This window comes from Erinaceus europaeus, chromosome 19 (genome assembly GCF_950295315.1).
Source record: "Erinaceus europaeus chromosome 19, mEriEur2.1, whole genome shotgun sequence".
In the NCBI taxonomy this organism is placed as follows: Eukaryota; Metazoa; Chordata; class Mammalia; order Eulipotyphla; family Erinaceidae; genus Erinaceus; species Erinaceus europaeus.
The window spans coordinates 54,856,454-54,873,201 of NC_080180.1; the positions used below are offsets into that span (position 1 = coordinate 54,856,454).

General features: G+C 45.2%; 1 protein-coding gene across 2 annotated transcripts in view; it reads right to left on the reverse strand.

Moving 5' to 3' along the window:
- The window catches only part of ARHGAP10 (Rho GTPase activating protein 10), a 264,608-nt gene that overhangs the window by 60,333 nt on the left and 187,527 nt on the right, over positions 1–16,748 (reverse strand). The gene's annotated exons all lie outside the window — the stretch shown is intronic.

Here is a 16,748-nt window from a genome sequence, read left to right on the forward strand (position 1 = left end):
GAGTTCTCCCCTTACAAATTATGTGTTAAAATCATTTCTTTTGACAGTTTCTTTTATCTTAATGGGGGGAGGGGGGTGCAACGATGACAACGGAGCAGAGCTCAGCTCTGGCTTTTGGTGGTATATGGGATTGAAACTGACTTTGGAGCCATATTTATGCTATCTCCCAGGACCTCTTCTTCCATTTTCTAACTAATTTCACTGCAAAGAGATGGAGGTGGGAGAGAGAGAAGGGAGGGAGGAAAAGAAAGAGAAGGAGGGAGGGAGGGAGGGAGGGAGGGAAGGAAGGAGGGAGAAACATGCAGAGAGTACTGGAGACTGAGCTCACAGCCTCATGCATGGGCATTATGGTACTAAACTACATCCTAGTCCCAATCTCACCATTATTATTAATATCATTGCATTATTATTAATCTCATTACGTTATTTTTTCTCAAATTTAGAAGGAGGTGGGTGACTGGAAGTTCAACTTACTTCACTGATAATTACAGTTATTTGAGACTGTAAGTTTCCTGCAGAACATAATTTTCTTGTCTTCTTAAAATTTTTGATATGCTTGTGTTTATAACATTTTATATATATATATATCCTATATATGTATTTTTAAATTCCCTGATCTAGGATGCATGTAAGTTAAAAAAAATCTCCAGAAAATCAGAGGTTTGGGGTGTGAGGGGAAAGCCTCTGTTTTTATTACTATCCTTAATTTCTGGATTTAGTGTACTGTGGTTCAGGGGGGAAAAAAACTGTGAATTGTTATTTCTGCTTTTGAAATTTGGGATTTTTCTTTGTGGCAAAACAAATAAATACTCAAGGCATAGAAACACGGTAATGTTGTCTTCTGCATTGCTATAGGAAAGCAAGAGGCAATCAGACGTGCTCTCCCAGGGGCATTTTTAATCTTCCTCACAAGCCAGCAGCTGAACCACAATCTACCTCTATGTGAACAATGACGCATTCCTTCAAATTCGTGAATGTCATTTCCTGAAATTCAGTGGACTCTTAATCAGATTAAGGTCCTATTGATGCAGGGAGAATTAGCTTATGCTAAATAAATGATTTCTGTTCCACAGCTGTGTCTTGAGATGGGTCGTTTCTCCCTTCCATGTCTCCTGTTTTCTCTAACTTACTTCTACTGTCTCTTTGCTGTTGTTCAGTGCGACTGTTTCATCAGTGATGATGTAATCTGTGGAATTCTCTTCAAGTCTATTTGCAATTTCGTTTTTTAATATTCCGTTTATTTTTACTTTATCGGCTAGAAACAGAAATTGGGAGAGAAAGGGGAGATGGAGAGGAAGAGAAAAAGAAAAGACGCCTGCAGCACTACTTCACCACTCACGAAGCTTCTCCCCCACAGGTGGGGACCGAGGGCTTGACCATGACATCTGGTCCCCTATTTGCAATTTCTTATTGTTTTTGAAATGTTTGTGATGCCTGTCTATTCTGTGTTTGTTTTTTTAGCTCAGCAAGTGCCTTTAACATTTCTGAGTACCCATTTACTTACTCAGTTTCTTTCTTAACTTTTGTGACTTTGTTTGTTCTCTCCCTTCAATCCGTACTTCTTCCAGAACAGATTCTTCAACAGTGGTTAAGAGTCTCCTTGCAGCTGCCACAAGACACCCAACACCGGCCCTTCACGGTTGGCTGGATTCAGTTACACCAATGTTTTTGGTAAGCAGGTATGTCATCACCTTGACTCACACCACAACGCCACGGGTGGCATCTCCTTCAATCTATCCCATATTCCAGATGTTGAGCTCCTTTTGCTCTGCACTGTGCTGCCTGCTCAGAGTTGTAGAGCTTGAGTGAATGCTCTGCTAACAGCGAGGTGACTTAAACCACAGAAGTCTTATTTTTCTCACAGCTCTGGGGTTAGAAGTCCAAGATAAGGGTACAAGCAGGAATTTCCTGCTTCAACCTCTTTCCATGGCTTGAACAAGGGTCCTGAGATGGCCTTTCACTGGGGCTTACACATCCCTTCTCTTCCCACAAGGAAAGCAATCCTACAGGATTAGGACCCCATTCCTCATGGTGGCAGGTGATGTTATCTACATAAAGGCCCCCAACTCCAAAGAGTCACATTGGGGTCAGCAGCGTGTGTCTCAGCCATGCATGACTTCACCAAAGACATCTGATTTTACTCTACATCTTGAAAAATGCATTTGAAATATGTCATTTAGCAAATAAAAGAATAACACAAAATATAACCAAGTATACAAGGAAAAAGTTCTAAATAATATTCTGACACATATGGGAGCTTACAACTTAATAGGCTCCACTTCCTCTTACCCACTCTGTATATTGTATCAATAGGTAACATCATTGTTATTTAATTATTTCACTAGTAGGAGTTGATAGCATAATGGTTAAGCAAAGAGACTTTCATGCCTGAGGGTCTGAAGTCCTGGGTTCAGTCCCTCACACCACCATAAGCCAGAGCTGATTAGTGCCTCGGTAGATAGGTAGGTAGGTAGGTAGGTAGGTAGGTAGGTAGGTAGGTAGGTAGGTAGGAAGGCAGGAAAGAAGGAAGGAAGGGAGGGAGGAAGGAAGGAAGGAAGGAAGGAAGGAAGGAAGGAAGGAAGGAAGGAAGGAAGGAAGGAAGGAAAGAAAAGAAGGGAGGGAGGGAGGGATGGATGGAGGAGAGATGAAAGAGAGAGGGAGGGAGGGAGGGAGGGAGGAAGGAAGGAAGGAAGGAAGGAAGGAAGGAAGGAAGGAAGGAAGGGAGGGAGGAAGGAAGGAAGATTACTTCAGGGGCCAGGTGGTGGCGCACCTGGTTAAGTGTATGCATCACACTGCACAAGGACCCAGGTTCAAGCCCCTGGTCCCCACCTGCAGGGGGAAAGCTTCACGAGTGGTGAAGCAGGGCTGCAGGTGTCTCTCTGTCTCTGTCTCTCCCTCTCAGCTTCACACTTGCCTCTCAATTTCTCTCCATCTCTATCAGATAAAAAAATACTTTAAAAAAAGAGAAAGATTATTTCACTCAAGTATATTGCACCAAAGCTGTGGGTTCGTATCCAAGTCCTCTCTTTGACTCCAGAGAATTATACATAAATGATACACATGCATGTTTCTTTCATAGAACATGAAACTGTTTCCTTCATGAAATTCTCAAAGGGGTGAAACATAAAAACTGATTAAAAATCACTGGGTGAAGAGTAATGAAAGAGAAAGCTGGCAAGAACAGAACATAAATCCTCCAATAATAATAAGAAGAAGAATGGGACATAATGGGGAAATTAGAAACTATTCACAACAGTACAGATTTATCTGAATAATATAAGTCAAGAAAAAGAATTTTCTTTTTTATCTACTTATTTATTACTGGAAAGAGACAGAAATTGAGAGGAGAGGGGGAGCGAGAGGAGACAAAGAGACACCTGCAGCCCTGGTTTACCACTAGGGAAGTTTTCCCCCTGCAGGTGGGGACCAGGGGCTTGAACTCAGGTCCTTGCACACTGTGCATTAAGGCCTGGCCCTTGAAACAGAATTTTCTCTTGAGCTCCCTGGCAACAGCAGGCTTCCAATGAAGACTAGTTCTGACTAGTTCTAGCCCCACGGACTAGAAAGCAAAGTCCTGCAGGCATCCAGGAACCAAATGATTATACAAAGAAACAATCATCACTCCAAGAACTTTTCCACATCAGTCCATCAAGAAGCACAGCTTACTTGGAGCTGATTAGCACATGAAGCACAAGTGACCCAATTCCTTCATTAAATTTTGAAAATGATGGCTAATCCTCTTAGGGGTCTTTCTTTCTACCCAAACAGAAATAACATTTAGAAAAAGTAAGTGTTTGAAGTTTTCCCCAGAGAAATAATGGCACTATTTATTGCTGAGTTAAAGAAAGAAAAACAATTGCCTTGCCAAAAAAAAAGGTAAAATAGCATATAGGCTATAAATAAGTTCCATTTTTTAATATACAAAAAAAAAAGCAGCTAAGTTGACTCAGCAACAAATTAGAGAGAGTAGGAGATGGGGAATAAGAAGGGGGTGCTGTGATGATGATCTGACGTCCCTGTGAATCTGTGCTGTCTCTTCTTAGGGACACTCACAGAATCACTGTCGTCTACCAAGGATCACACACTTTCCTCAAGGCCCATCATTCAGCCACTTGAGAGATCTGGTTTGGAAAAACCTCCCATCTGTGGCCCATGCGCAGTCTTGGTAATTAAGAATAAGTAACGCCGATGCCAACACTACGCCAGCTGTGCAGTGATCAGTTAGAACTTTCTCGGACACACAACGAGGTGATGGCCTGAGCAGTGACTATCTAAATCCCTTGGCTTTATGGAATCAAATGCAGAGATTTCCTTCTTTGCTGCCACACATTCCAACAAAGACGAGCATAAGCTCTTTTGTGCACTTTAAACTTGGAGCTATTGGCATGGCAGTACGGACTGAAACACTCTGCATCATTTAAGCTTAAAAAGAAAAGAAAGCCACGGGCTTGTTTTTCTTGGGATAGCAGAAAGACCACAAGGAACTTTCTAACTGTGTGGCTTAACTGCCTGAAATCCTTCGGGGAACCAGGTTGGCTACACATGAATAAAATGAGTTGTGTGACCTACGACAAGTTAATTTCAAGTCCCCGAGCTTGGATTTCTCCTATTAATCGATAAACTGCAGGCACTCTAATACCACCCACCTTCCCGGGGTCAGCTGGTGAACTCAGGCTTCAGACGGACAAGAGCTGGCCAGTATCTGGAACCTTTAACATTAAACCTCTTCCCTGAGCAGATATTTGGGGAAAACAACCTTGCATCTTTCCCCACAACTTTGCCTACCACCACCACCTTCTTTTAAATAGAGTAAAAGAGACTCCAGCACCAAAGCTCCCCGTGATGCAGTGGGGGCTGGTCTTGAACCTGGGTTGCATACACACCAAATCAGTGCACTATCCAAATGAGCTACAGAGGTGTTGGAAAAGTCATGATGCATTTTGCATTGAAAAACCTAGGAAAATACATCCTGACTTTTCCCGCAGCCCCGTATTTCACCAGCCCCCGCTTCCTCATTATTTCTACCATAGCCCCTGCAGACCCACAGCTGTGAGTGGACTAGGCAAGTGTCTTCTAAAGAAACAACTAAGCTGTTGCACAAAGTGTCAGCAGTACCTAGTACATTCAAAGTGCAGGGTTGCTCTTAACTTGGCTTTGGGCAAAGAAAGCTACTGGCTTCTCCTGGGACCAAACTCGCAAATGCACACTCTTCAGGCCATGGCCTGAGACCCCATCAGTGGCAGCTAGTTGCAATGCTGTCTTTCTCACTAAACACTAGATTTCTGGAAACTAAAATCTGTTCTTCTCTCTTAATCTTTAATGTCCATTCATGAAAGAACAGCTTAGAAAATATTTGTTCAATGGCACAAAACAAAGACTATCACTTAACTTCCATCATGGGCAATTGCATATATATGCACACACACAAGTAAGAGGGTCATAAACCCCTCTACACACACCACTGGGCACCACCAATCACATCACTCATCTACATCCTCAGATTATTGTGAAGCAGATTCCAAACTCAGCACAGCCCTCCAGAAGTTAGAGGTGCTTAGCTTTTCCTGGAACTTAAATTCTAAACGCTCATAGCCAGAAATGCTCTATAGCAACACACACACACACACACACACACACACACACACACACACACACCCTGCTTGAAGATCAGAAAATTTATTCCAAGCTAATCAACAAGAAAACCTGTAAAAATACAATTTAAATTTCTTAAATTTTTATGCACTACTTTTGGTAGTGGGCTACTTTTGGTGTAACTACTTAAAAAAAAACTGTACAAAATTCTGCAGGAGAGAAAAATAAAGGCCAGGAGGGAGCTCATGAGAGGAAGCAGAGCAGGGGTGACATGGAGGGCTGGGACCCCTGAGGAACGCCAACAGAAAACAGCAGTAGTCTTTAAAACTTTTTTTTCCTTTTGCCTCCAGGGTTATTTCTGGGGCTCGGTGTCTGCACTACAAATCCACTGCTCCTGGAGGCCATTTCTCCCATTTTGTTGCCCTTATTGTTGCTGTTATTATTGCTGGATAGGACAGAGAGAAATCAAGAGAGGAGGGGAAGACAGAGAGGGGGAGAGAAAGGTAGACACCTGCAGACCTGCTTCACCACTTGTGAAGCGAACCTCCTGCAGGTGGGGAGCCGGGGCCTTGAACTGGGGTACCTGCGCTTAACCCACTGCGCTACCACCCAGCCCCCTTTAAAACTTTTTAAAGGCATCGGGGGGGGGGTGTCTGTGGTAATATGCATGACTTGCACACATTATGTCCTGTGTAAAATCCCTGGCGTCACATAATAAACAGATCTTGGGAGCTGGGCAGTGGTGCACTCAGTTAAGTGCACGCAATACCATGCACAAAAACCCAGGTTCAAGGCCCTGCTCCCGACTTGCAGGGGAGTACTTCACGAGCCGTAAAGCAGGTCTGCAGGTGTCTATCTTTCTCTTCCCCTATCACCACTCACCTCTCAATTTATCTCTGTCCTAGCATTAAAAAAAAAAAAAAATTGAGAGAAAGGAAGGAAGGAAAAAAAATGGCTGCCAGGAGCGGTAGATTTTAGTGCTGGCAGGGAGCCCTGGTGATAACTAAAACAACAACAAAACAAGCGATGCCCTGGTTTGCTTGTCTCTGACATGCAAGCACAATGAATGGAAGTCAAGCTTTTATATAAAAAGGGATTTCAGGGAAGAATCCGGGAGACAAAACTGGAGGCCTGGCTGTGGGGTAGCAGCAGCTGGTTCTGCTTTCCCCAATCAACTAGGAAAAGCAATAAAAATGACCTGAAAACTCAACAAGCTAGGACCAGGATCTCTTCAAAAACCCACCAAGCCACAGGTGAGTATCAGCGTGTGGCTTGTGGACAGAAAGGGGCTGAGGGAGAGATTCCCAGGGCTAAAAGGCTGTACTCAGGAATGGCCAGTGTCCAGGAGTTTGCCAGCTGAGATACCACTTCTGGGTCTGAGTTTTAACAACAAAAAGACTGTTTAAAAAGGGGGGAAAAAATCAACTAAACTTAGCAATTTTTAACTGTGGGTTCTCAGGTCTCCAATGCTGTTGCCCCTCAGAGGCTGGAACAGTAGCAGGGAAACCTTACCTCAGCATCAAAGGCATAGAACTGGCTGGGTGACTCAGGATAAAATCGACCCTCCTGGTGGTCCAGAAGTATGATTATGAAGTAGGAACCTTTGCACATAAACTAGGAAAAACATCGAAAAATCACCTCAAACCTCACCACATAAGGACAGTAGTGTAGCGGGTTAAAGCGCAAGGACTGGTGTAAGGATCCCGGTTTGAGCCCCCAGCTCCCCACCTGCAGGGCAGTCACTTCACAGGCGGTGAAGCAGGTCTGCAGGTGTCTATCTTTCTCCCTTCCTCCCCCCCCCCCCGTCTTCCCCTCCTCTCTCCATTTCTCTCTGTCCTACCCAACAACATCATCATCACTGGCAACAATAATAATGACAACAACAAGGGCAACAAAACAGGAAAAATGGCCTCCAAGAGCAGTGGATTGATTCATAGTGCAGGTACCTAGCCCCAGCAATAAACCTGGAGAGAAAAAAAAAAAACCTCACTGCACATAATCCTCGGCTCTGGCAGTGGGTGGGGTGGGCTGGTGGATTAGACCCTCGGGCATGAGAGTCTCTTTGGATAACTGCTGTGCTATCTATCCTCCACCCTGTTTTAACTCTTGGTCATGAGTGAATGATTAAGCTTAAAATCTACTTATAAAGAAAAATCCAGAAGGTAAAATGGGCAGTGGGCCTGAGGAGACCCTGTAAAAACTGGGGGAGGTAGAGGCGCCTGCAGCCCAGCTGTAGGGGCAGCTCCAAGAAATGTGAAGACCCAAACCTCAGAAGAACTCCCGGGCGAAAGCAAAACTACAGCCAGCCAGTGAAGCCAAGGCCAGCCCTCTGGGGCCAAGCTCAGGAAGAAATCAACCAACTGGAAAGTTAAAACAAAAAAGGGCTTTAAAGGGACTTTTCATCCTTGGCCAGATTAATCCAGTAACATAAGGCCGCCAGGCTTGTAATTTACTTAACCTGTGCTGACCACATTCTTGCGGGTTCCTGTATTCCTGAGTGAAGTTAATCCCATGCTTTCCAGCAAGCTGAGTAGTGGGAGCAGGAGGGCTCTTCCAAAGTGAAGAAGAAAAAAAAAGCACAGTGCTGGAGAGGTGGTGTGGTGGCAGAGTGGAGGACCGGCAGGTGTGCTACAGTTGTAATTGTATAAACGATATAAACATTAATGTGGTACAAATACACCTGTGTGTCTATCAACATGGTCAATAAACAGAATATATACTAGTGGCAATGATGGAGGAAGAGGAGGAGAGGGAGGAGGAGGCAGCTAGCCAGAGCCCACAGAGTTCTGAGCAAGGTAAGAGGCTGAGCGGGGAGACAGCCCCTGCAGAGCACCCGTCTCCCACATACAAGATCTAGGTTTGAGCCCTGGGGCCACAAGCAGCACCTGTTCTGTGGCTTCTCTTGTCTTTGTCTAACAGAATCAAAAAGACTGAAATGTGAAACTGCACTTTCGCCTCTGCAAAAATAAATACTTTCAATCAAGGAGGAGGCCGGGCAGTGGAACACTGGGTTAAGTGCACCTAGCAAAAAGCATGTGGATCCCGGTTCAAGACCCGGCTCCCCACCTGCAGAGGGGATCGCTTCACAAGTGGTGAAGCAGGTCTTCAGGTGTCTATCTTTCTCTCCTCTTCTCTGTCTTCCTCCCCTCCCCTCTCAATTTCTCTCTGTCCTATCCAAAAAAATAACTAAATTTAAAAAATGGCTGCAGGAGCAGCGGATTCATAGTGCTAGCACTGAGCCCTAGCGATAATTCTGGAGGTAAAAAAAAAAGATTTAAATAAAGTCAAGGAGAGGACAGAGACAGAGTCTAATAAAGAGGAGTTTGCATTCAAGCCCTTAGCCACTGGGTCTGACAATCATCTGAATAAAACCTGAGTTCTCTCCAAATACCAACTAGGCAGCAACAAAGATAAATGTGCCAGCAAGTCACAATCCAGACCAAAGCTTAGGTGCCTGTCTCCTGAGTGAAAGAAGTCAACAGGAAAAGGCTAGGAGCTGAACCCTTTCAACTCCATGACGTTCTGGAAATGACAAAGCAACAGACACAACAAAATGACTGGACTTAGGTTTAGGGGTCGGTGGGCAGGTTTAGGGCAGGTTTAGGGCTTGGAGGAGAACGTGCAGTGGGAAAAGAGAAGCAGAGAGCACAGCCCTCCGAGACCCTGGGAACCCTGAAGTCATGCCATGTGCCTAGATGATGTACCCCACCCAGAGTGGAGGCTGGACGAACTATGGACACTGGGAGTGAAGGTGTGTCAATGTAGATTCCTCACTATGACAGGAGGCGGCTGTGTGTGGAGGGCAGCAGGAGAGCAATGTACTCTCAAAGCTGGTGTCACCATTCCCTCCCAAGAAGACAAACAGCCCTTAAACATATGCCCCTAAGCCATACCACCACAGAGGAGCACTATGGGCAGCACCAAAGGAAACTAACTTCATGGGTGGTTGTAATACTGGTGTCTCTCCCTCACTTGTCTAAAGTCTCCACAGTCCCAAAAAACAGAAAGAGAAAAACAATAAACCAGGGACTTGGTTCAGTGCTATCATACATGTGGGACACCCTGGTTTTATTTCAGACACCAAGTTCAAAAAGAAAGATTTTTTAAAAATGTTTTATTCCGGGTTAAGCGCATGTGACACAAAGTGAAAGGACCAGCGTAAGGACCCCGGTCCGAGCCCCCAGCTCCCCACTGCAGGGGAATCACTTCACAAGCAGTGAAGCAGGTCTGCAGGTGTTTTTCTCTCCCTCTCTGTCTTCCCCTCCTCTCTCGATTTCTCTCTGTCCTATCCAACAACGAATGACACCACCACCAACAATAATAATAACCACAACAAGGCTACAACAACAAGGGCAACAAAAGGGGGGGGGGAATGGCCTCCAGGAGCAGTGGATTCATGGTGCAGGCACTGAGCCCCAGCAATAACCCTGGGTCTCCATCATTTTTAATCCTACCACTCCTTGGTGACAGCCAACTTCTAAGCCCTATGCCTTGTTCTGAAATCAGGATCTGTCTTTCCATTGGACTTGGGTGCAGGTGGAAAGCTTTAGTCTCCAAAACTTAAAGTCACCTCTATCTGGTGCACATTCTCATTAATAAAAGTAATCAGGGAATCAGAATCTCACCTCCTGGCAATTTCTGCTCACTCATGCCTTCTTACACAACTGAGAACAACTTCACTCCCCTTCTGCACTGAGGCCCAGAGATTTGTCTACTTGGGGCACTAACACTAACCTGTCTTCCAAATACTCTCTTAGCTGAGCACCTTAGCCACCCCTGGAGAAATGCTTTCTCCCACAGACGGAGCAATTTTTTGCAGCTAAGTAAACAAACAGCAGAATGGGGGAAGACAATGGCACCATCATTTTCTGACTCTCCTTGAGGAAAGGAGAAAAGGCAAACAGTTTTCTGGGTTTTAAAAGGCTTTTTGAACACTCCAGAAAATGCAAGGTCCTGCTGTGAAGAGAGCGAGGGAACAGTAAAGTGGCTTGTTTCCACAGCTCTGCCTGCAGTGGGGGTGAGAGCAGTGGGGGAGGAAGCACCACCCTCTGCTCACGTGTCAGGATGTGCCCAATCACTGCTGCCCAGGCCTGCAGAGCACTTCCAGGAACTTTTCCTGGTGCTGCTGTCTCTTTTTCTCTTACATTAAAACTCATGCTTCCTAGCAACCCGGGGCCAAGGGAGCTAAATCAAGGAGCACTTTTGGCTGCAGATGTGAAGCAGACATATAACCTTCCCATTAAATAAATACAAGCACGCCCTGTGACTGGGTGGTCCCCGCACTTGGTGGAAATGGTTCGAGAAGTACTGGTCAGGCCCTCTTTACAAGAAAGCGCCAGCAGAAGGGTCGAGGCATGTGATGGTTCTGCAGCAGAGGAACAGGTACTAGGCCCTGCTTCCAACCAGTCTGCAAGCTGGAACTGAACAGGGAATCCTTTTAACAAGGAGGCTGGCAAGAGAAAGAGAGGGAGAGGGAGAGGGAGAGGGAGAGGGGGAGGGAGAGGGGGAGGGAGAGGGGGAGGGGGAGGGGGAGGGAGAGGGAGAGAGACTGTCTGGGGTGTAGAGGGAGGTATGCTAGTATAAACACGTTTCTTCTACCATTAAAATATTTTAAATAGGGGACTGGTAGAGTGTACACATTACCATTCCTGATGGCCTGGGTTCAAGTCTTTGCTTGTACCTGCAGGGAGAGCAGCAGAGCAGTGCTGCGGGTATCTTTCCTACTCTCTCTCTCTTATTATCTACTAAAAGGGGAAAAAAACACACACTAATGTGTAAAATAACTAACAAGCTCAATTCAGAGATCCTATAACTTTTGAGAGAATTATAGATGCACCTTTCTAAATTAACAAGATCCAGTAAAGAGCACCCCCACCCAGACCACTGCAATGTGGGCGTAAGCAGTGGGCTGTGAGCAGCTCGGCTGCTGGGCTTCTTACTCTCCTCCTCCTCCTGCATCACCTCTGTTCTGACTTCTCCCACTGTAGTCAGTCTTCAGCCACAGAAGTTGCACATGGCATAGAGGCACCCTGCTTACCACCCAGTTCTTAGCGTTCACTCCACTAGAACTTGGCAAGCTGATGTCAGCTCCTGCTCTTTCTCTGCTTGTGTGTATAATCTCTCCTCTCCCTTCCCGAAAATGTCCTCTTCAAACACCGCCACCTACTCCAGTCCACTCTGCAAGCCACCCCAACTCCTATCCTGGACTTCCAGATTCCACAAGACACAGACCCTAGCCCCACACTGCAACCCCAGTCTCCACTTCTCAGAGGACCTGGTAAGCCCCCTGGAAGGGCTCCCCTGCTTCCCACACACACACTTGACTCCCTGCCTCTATTTAACCCAAATCTCACATCACATCTGATTCAGAGCAGACACTCATTAAAGAAAGCGGAATGAATCCATCCATCACTTATATACTTCACTAGAAGGCAAACCTCAGATTCAGAGGCACAATTCCAATCTGAAAATCCTCAGGAATTTCTCAGTTCCCTGACTCCACCTGGGAAGGGCAATTTTCTAGTTTGCAAGGGGAAAATGACTTTGATAATATTGTTGGCTCGCACGTGCTTCTTTTAAAACAACATTGTAATGTATTATGTGGAGACAAAGCCAAAACATATGGATCGGGTTTCCTCTCGATTACATATGGACTTTATAAAAACAGTACAGCGGTGAGGATTAAATGTGATCTCTAAAGCAGATTAGCATGGGGTCTTTGTCTAACTCCAGTGTTAATATAAAGCTTTTTTGCTTTAATTATCTGGTGAACATTCAGTCTTCTTCTGGAGAGTCAGAAACAACACTTATCACATTCCGAGAGAAAAAAACAAGCAGCTCGCAACTCGGGAGAGCCTGGAGGTCTTTCTTCAACTGTCGCTTCCCCCATCAATCCTCTCTATTCTGGTCTCTACTTTCCTATTCTCTCCCCCTACTACATATTTTTCCTTTCTCCCAGGATTGTTCTTTTGAACTGCTTTCTATCCTTGCCAATCCTCCACCCCCTTTTTTTTTCATTCTCGAGCTCCTGCAGAGAGGGACTATATCCTACAGTTAAGTGCACCATCAGGCCCTTGGAATGGTGTTGTTGGGTCAGTTACAAGGAAGATCCAGGGCTCTGGGATTGCCTGCATCCTCAGAAGGTCTTTCTGCACAAGCAGCCTTGTCACCAGGAACGTTCTTCCCACTCACAGAGCCTGGATGCTGAATACAGTCAGTCAGGCAGGAGTAAGAGCTGGGAGTCCGTGCATGTAGATGACAGGAAGGAGCAAGCATGGAGATTAGGCTCTCAGAGAAACCTCCCTCTAGCTCCGTCCTTTCTACCTTCGGTCTAAACCCATGCCCTCTGGGAAATTTAGTCTCCTGTCACTTCCCTTTCTTATAAGGTATCTCAGTCCTTCAATCATTACCAGCACACACACAACACACACACACACACACACACACACACACACACACTAGAACTCTGTTCAGCTCTAGTTTATGGTGGACTAGGAACTGAACCTGTGACATCAGAGTCCCAGGCATGAAAGTTATTTGCAAGGTTATTAATAATTACTTTAAAAAAAAAATAAGTGCAAGTAGATTAGAAGCTTCCAATAGCACAGCTATATACAAGATACTGGGTACTGTCCAGCAAACCATAACAAAGGGACTTTTCAAAGTTAACCCAATTAACAAATATTGTGATGATAATATTAACTATTGATTGTCTTTTTGAACCCTAAGACAGCAGGAACCTCACATCTTCACTATAGAGCCCCTACTTCCCCCAGTCCTGGAACCCTTGGATAGGGCCCACTTTCCCGTATGCATCTCCCAATCCAAACCAAATAACATTGCATCTGCCAATCACAACCTAACCAAAGCAACGATTGCTACCTCAACATGCTTTACCTCAGAATGTATCCAGAGACTTCACGTGTGGAATGACAACCCTTCAGCTTCATTACTCGGGTGAGACCTTTCCTTTAATAGTACACTCTAATTTCATCTCAGGTAGTTCACTTTCCAACAAAGTCCCATAACCTAGATATACACCAGTTTCTGTGAGAGAGAGCTTATGTGCACACGTATCCATAAACTACTGCAAAATATATACCTGAAAGCAGGACTACACTAGAGTTTGCAGTGAGTACCTCCCTAACACTTCCTATCCACTATTCCAAGCTTGGGATCCATGATTGCTCAACAAATTGTTTGGCTTCATATGTTAACTCTCTTTTCAATCACCAGGTTCCAGATGCCACCAGGATGCTGGCTAGGCTTCCCTGGATTGAAGACCCCACCAATGTGTCCTGGAGCTCAGCTTCCCCAGAGTCACACCCTACTAGGGAAAGAGAGAGGCAGACTGGGGGTATGGACCGACCAGTCAACGCCCATGTTCAGCGGGGAAGCAATTACAGAAGCCAGACCTTCTACCTTCTGCAACCCTCAACGACCCTGGGTCCATGCTCCCATAGGGATAGAGAATGGGAAAGCTACCATGGGAGGGGGTGGGTTATGGGGATTGGGTGTTGGGAATTGTGTGGAGTTGTACCCCTCCTACCTTATGCTTTTGTTCACTAATCCTTTCTTAAATAAAAAATTTAAAAAAATAAAATAAAATAAAATAAATAAGTGTACTTAGGAGAAAATGTGAAGCAGAACCTGAACATTACTCTGGCAGAGACTGAACCCAGGGCCTCACAAACAGGAGACCATGTGTCCTGCCAGGTAGGCTACCTCTTGGTCCCCAGTCCTTCCATTCTTACCATGTACACATTCTCACCCTCTCCGACCTGGCCCCAAAATGGGAGGGACAGGGAAACCGAAAGCCCTCCGCTTAGTTCTGGAAAGCCACTTCTCTCAGAATGGGCCCAGGTTCAGCAGTTCTCATTAGTCTCCTTGGCTCACCAATGCCACTTGGAAACTCTTGTAAGATCTGATAATGAAGTAGAGGCAGCACTCTGTGCTCTAGCAGAAAAGTCCTGCGCTTATCTCTCCAGCTTTGAGTGAGAGAAGAAAGGAGGAAATGGCAGTCTTAAGTGGCGCTCCTCTCATCCAGAGCTAGACCTGGAGGCCATGTTCTCACAAACGGTGTAAAGGTCTCCTGTGAGGGGTTTAATCGGAAATAAAGCCTGGTGACGGACGGTCACTGCACCAAATGCCTAATCAGTTCTTGTTCTGAAAGTGAAATCTGCCATCTCTCCAGAAAACTGTCCGGAGAGCTGGTGTCCACTAAGGAGGATGGCAGAGTTGGGCAGGACTTAAAATGAAGGACCAATTAACCACTACCACCTGCCCCCACCCAATATCCAAAGAAGATCCTATGCCCCTCAATAAGTTGTTTTTACTGTGCTTGTAGAGAAAGTCTCCAAGTAGGTATCCATTTAACTGTTCAGTGGAAACTCTAATTTTTGTACAATTGTTCGAGGACACAGTAGCGGCAGCCAGGACTCAAGAAATGTTCCTGCAGAGCTAAGCTTCAAGAAACTGTACCTCTGGGCAGAGGGTAGAAGCATAATGGTTATGAAAACAGACTCTCAAGCCTGAGACTCCAAAGTCCCAGGTTCAATCCCCCATACCACCATAAGCCAGAGCTGAACAGTGTTCTGGTAAAAAAACGAAAGAAAGAAAGAAAGGAAGGAAGGAAGGAAGGAAGGAAGGAAGGAAGGAAGGAAGGAAGGAAGGAAGGAAGGAAGAAAAGAAACTGTACCTCTTGGTTTTTCCCCCATTTCCCACCCCATCCCATCCCCAAAAGTCACTGAGTTCCTTAATTCAGCCAATGAGTAGTCCCTAAGTCCCTGATATGTACCAGGTAGTATTCTATGCATATGAAAAGATTTCTGCCCCAAAGTATCTAACAAGGAGAAATAGCTAAGAAAATAAATTATAAGTACATGAGGGATATACAACACAGGATACAAGGCCCCAGACATGGATCCATCACCCTAATCATGCCCATCAGGACCTGTGAAGCTCATTTCACATTCCAGCACCTAATGCATGTGTGGCAAACAACACAAACTCAATTAAAACCTTCTTTTTCTTTTTAAACAACTGAACAACCAAACATTTTAGCAATTTTCCAATTTCTTATCTTAAGAGGCAGAAGTGAGAAATATGAGCAAAGTCCTGAACTGTCATTGAAAGAATAAGAAAACAAAACCACTACAGGTTTTTAAGTCTACTGTATTTTGAAAACCATATATTCACTGGGTTGCAGAGGAAGCCAGTAATGAGATAAGCCACGCACTCATTCGAGGGCCAGGTGGTGGAGCAGCCACTGGAGCACACACACATCAGCACGCACAGGGTCCTGGGCTCAGTCCCCCAGTAGCCCCTGCAGGAGGGGAGCTTATGATGTGGTGAAGCAGGCATCTCTCTTTGTCTCTTCCACTCTATCACCCCCCTCTCAATTTCTCTGATCTAACAAAAAAAAAAAAAGAAGCCTTTTGTTGTTGTTTTAAGGGGGACAATGACCGCCAGGAGCAGGGGGTTCGTGATGTAAGCACTAAGTCCCATCAATAGCTGGGGCAGGAAGGGGGGCGAGGGGTCCATTCCTAACTTAGGTGCTTCCCAAGTGCAAGTTGCACATGAATCCTCTGTTATTATTGACACAGTGATAGGTGGGGAATTATATGTGCTTTTCTAGGGAGAGTATGACACAGATTAAAAATATTTTCCCTGTGTTACAGAAATACTATTTATATGAGACATAGTACTATGCACAAAGATTTGTGCAAGGACCCAAGTTTGAGCTGAGCCCCCGCTCCCCACCTGCTGTGGGGATGTCTCTCAAGTGATGAAGCAGATCTCCATCCAGTTGTCTATCTTTCTCTCTCCCTACCCCGCCCCCCAATTTCTCTCTGTCCTATCGAATAAAATGGAAAAGATGGCCTCCAGGAGCAGTGGATTTGCAGTACCAGCACTGAGCTCCAGCAATAAACCTGGCGTAAGGGGAAAAAAAAAAAAACCCTGCCGTTTTCACTAAGTAAAATAAGTCAGACACAAAAAGATAAATACTGTATGAACTCATATGTTGAATGTAAAACCAAAAGTCATAGAAATAAAGTAAAAGGATAGTTACCAAGAGGTCAGGTCAGGGACAGAAGTGGTGGGTGAAATTTAGAGATTTTGGCTGAATAGTACAAACTTCCAGTTATAAAACGATT